This window comes from Sycon ciliatum, chromosome 1, assembly GCF_964019385.1.
Source record: "Sycon ciliatum chromosome 1, ocSycCili1.1, whole genome shotgun sequence".
Lineage (NCBI taxonomy): Eukaryota > Metazoa > Porifera > Calcarea > Leucosolenida > Sycettidae > Sycon > Sycon ciliatum.
The window spans coordinates 8,140,552-8,143,722 of record NC_088643.1 but is presented as its reverse complement, the minus strand read 5'-3'; the positions used below and the strand labels follow the sequence as shown (position 1 = coordinate 8,143,722).

The 3,171-nt window shown below is 45.2% G+C and overlaps 1 long non-coding RNA gene across 1 annotated transcript in view; it reads left to right on the top strand.

Annotated features, from left to right (window-relative positions):
* The first annotated feature begins 2,000 nt into the window (after nucleotides 1-2,000).
* LOC135806825 (uncharacterized) overlaps nucleotides 2,001-3,171 on the top strand; it is a 3,966-nt gene continuing 2,795 nt past the window's right edge. The window contains exons 1-2 of the long non-coding RNA XR_010551297.1: nucleotides 2,001-2,092; nucleotides 2,396-2,519. This is a non-coding gene — a long non-coding RNA (uncharacterized LOC135806825). The remainder of the gene's footprint in view (nucleotides 2,093-2,395; nucleotides 2,520-3,171) is intronic.

Below are 3,171 nucleotides of genomic sequence, written 5' to 3'. Positions count from 1 at the left end.
CTGGCTGAGGGATTTCAACATTCAACAGCCAGCAAGGCTGATGGATTTACCGCTACGGCCTAATCTCATCGCTTACAAATAGGTCGAGTGGCTTTTAGCCTTTTTCTGACCGATTAGGCCATCATTTTTTATAGCTATGTTTCGCGTCGTCCGCACGCATACGTTTTGATTTTTTTCGGAAAAAAATAAAAAATCGAACATGCACAGTGAGTTTACGATCGTGCGAGTCATCAGTGTGGACAGGTAGCATACGGCGAAGCTGGGATTCAGAAATGGCCTCTAGCCTAGGCCAGCGTTGGTAAATCGTTTGTTCGGCATCTGGGAGCAATATTCTATGAGCTTACACCAGACCGCATTGATCGCCTAAGCTGAGAGGATGCGTCGTTCCGGAGCTCTTTGCACCGCTGCTGAAGTCTGAGTACAATATTCCAGCGAAGCATAGGCACCATGACCAACGGTTGCCTCCTCTGTCCAAAGTGAATATTTACTCATGCTGATGACCCAGATGTTGTGCTTCGATGTACGATTTTTCTTTCGAATGTACACCATGCACGAGTTATTGTGCTATGTACAGTGCATACACCTCTGATGAGCCTTTTTTATTATTTTGCAATTTTTTATTTTTTTCCACCTCTCGCATATGATTCTGGAAGTTGAACTGACGCGAAACATAGATATAAAAAATGATGGCCTTAAAGCCAGTTGTGGATTTTCCATTGTTTTCCCTTAACAATTCAGTTTTTGGAGTTAGGAGTTGAGAAGTGAAGTTTCCTGAATGTGCAAGTGGCTGTGTTGGAGTTTGTGGACAATTAGAATTTGTTTAACCAATTGGAGGTCATGACATGGGTAAAGTGTGAAGATATACTTTCGGGTAGTCTTAGGTAGATCACTACCTTGGGTAATTCAAGTAACGTTAGAAAGCGACATCAAGAAATAACGATTTCCTTGCGTCAAGCATCAACAGATGCTGGGAATACAATTGCAGTAACCGGTGTTTCTTGGCGTGCAGACTAAAAAAACACCAGCAAATAAAGAAGAAGAATATTATTTTGAAGGATCAATTGGGGAAGTGAACTGCCTGAAAAGAGAAAAAATTCAGGCAGTTCACTTCCCCAATTGATCCTTTGAATTTGAAGTTCTCCCAATCCTTTCAAAATATTATTTTGACTAGTACTATTCTTTTAATACAGTAAATATCGGATATAACGTGCCCCTTTGATTTTCGAAAATTTATCACTATATCCGGTGCATCACTATAGCCGATTTGCATGTTTGACCGACACATGGCACATGACTGCACATGAAATGATGCGTACACGCTGGAAAAAGCATGCTGAAAGTGTATGCATGCTCCGCGGACTGTGTACCGGTGCATGACACAGAGCAGTGCATGGCAGTGCAGTACGAGTACAGACTGTACATGTACTAGAACTAACTTCGATACATCATGTGGCATGGCTGCTTCTTCAGCGTGTTCTCCAAAAAAAAGCCTGAGCTGGATCCGTACTCACGTAGATCTACTTACTACTACTACAAGAAGTAGTACCCCTACGGCCAGACCTGACCTGCCCGCCAAGCCTCAAACGCAAGATACAAGCACAAGCAACAATGGGTGGCAAAACCCACACCGCCGCCGCCGCACTGAGGTAACGGTTGCACACTGACCAGGCTGAATCTGAACAATGAGTAAACCAACACCTCAACTATTTACTTGACCCTAACGCAACGCCCTCGGTTTTCCGGCTCTACACAATCACAACGTCATATACCGGTACAATCAAGAGTACAGAGACCTAGACATGACTGTACTCTTGGAACAATGCATAAGGTTGCATGCCGGCATTATCCCTGCACCCCCTACCTAGAAGTACTTTTCAGCCAAAGTAGCCCCTTTTGACCTTTCCGACTTTCGCCTTCCACGCTCTTTCCCGATTCGTAGTACGTGTACTTTCGCTGTCTGCATATAAAAGCTGCCGGGTTATCGGAGTCTGTTCACATTATTATTTCGTGCTTTCCTTCCTTAGTTTCTTACTCAATGCTGCCGATACAGTCCAGTAACGTTACATGTCCCGTTGTCCTATCTGTGAGCCAGGTGAGTAAGCCGTCATGTAAACACAATGGCGACGCATTTTGTTCAGGAAATTGTGTTTAGAAGCAAATGCAGGTCTTTTGTAACTTCTCCCTGGAATAATCATCTCTCTTTGTTTCGGTGTCCCTGAGTCTTTCTGCTCCTGCTTGTCTAGCATTCTTGCACCGGAGAAATTTCAATACAATACATCTATTCCTTGCCCTATTCGTGTTGTGCCTCCTTAATCGCTCGGCTTCCCACTACATTAGTTATCGTGAGTTGTGCAGTGACTGGGTACACTGCAATTGTGCTTCTGGCTCGTCGTAGATCTACATGTCAAGCGTATCGCTCCAAGCATTTGCGAAGTAAGCCAAGCAGACCACACAAGGCAACGGACAAGGTAGAAAAGAACAAGAAGACCAAGAACCCCGGTGAATCTAATCCTTACCAGGTAAGCCCATCAGATATCTACTCAAACTCACCATAATGAACACCAATGCCTTTATCATCCCTGGATTCCTTGACCATAATACTACTAGTACTGCGCCCCACCCCTACCGTTTCTTGTTCCATTCACAATGTCACGAACATCAGTCGTGATCATTTTATGTGCCCCTTTTTTGGCACCAAGCGATTCCCTTTTGTATGCACCCAGCCATTTCTGGCTGTTCTGCAGCTAGCAGTGTGCTCTACTTGCTCTCTGTTGTATGCATCTACCCGTTTCTGGCTGCCGTGCATGTCGCGGTGTGCTCCCCTTTCTGCGCATGTAACCATTTCTGGCTACCATGCATGTCGCGGTGTGCTCCCCTTTCTGAGCATGTATCCGTTTCTGGCTGCTACAGCTCGCGTTGCGCTTCCCTTGCTCTCCTATGTGTACACACGTCCATTTCTGGCTGTAGCCGCATGCCTATTTCTGCCTTCGCGCTGACCCCTGAGGAATCGCTTGAGCCTAGTATGGATCCAGTGATCCGAATGTAGCGTCGTTCCCAGCAAGAACTTGCCGACTTTATATTTTGTTGCTCTACAAGCAGCTTTTCGCGAGTCTTCTTCGTGTCTCTTCTTAGAGTAGAGACCAGTTTTTTCTGCTCTAATCAGAAGCTCAG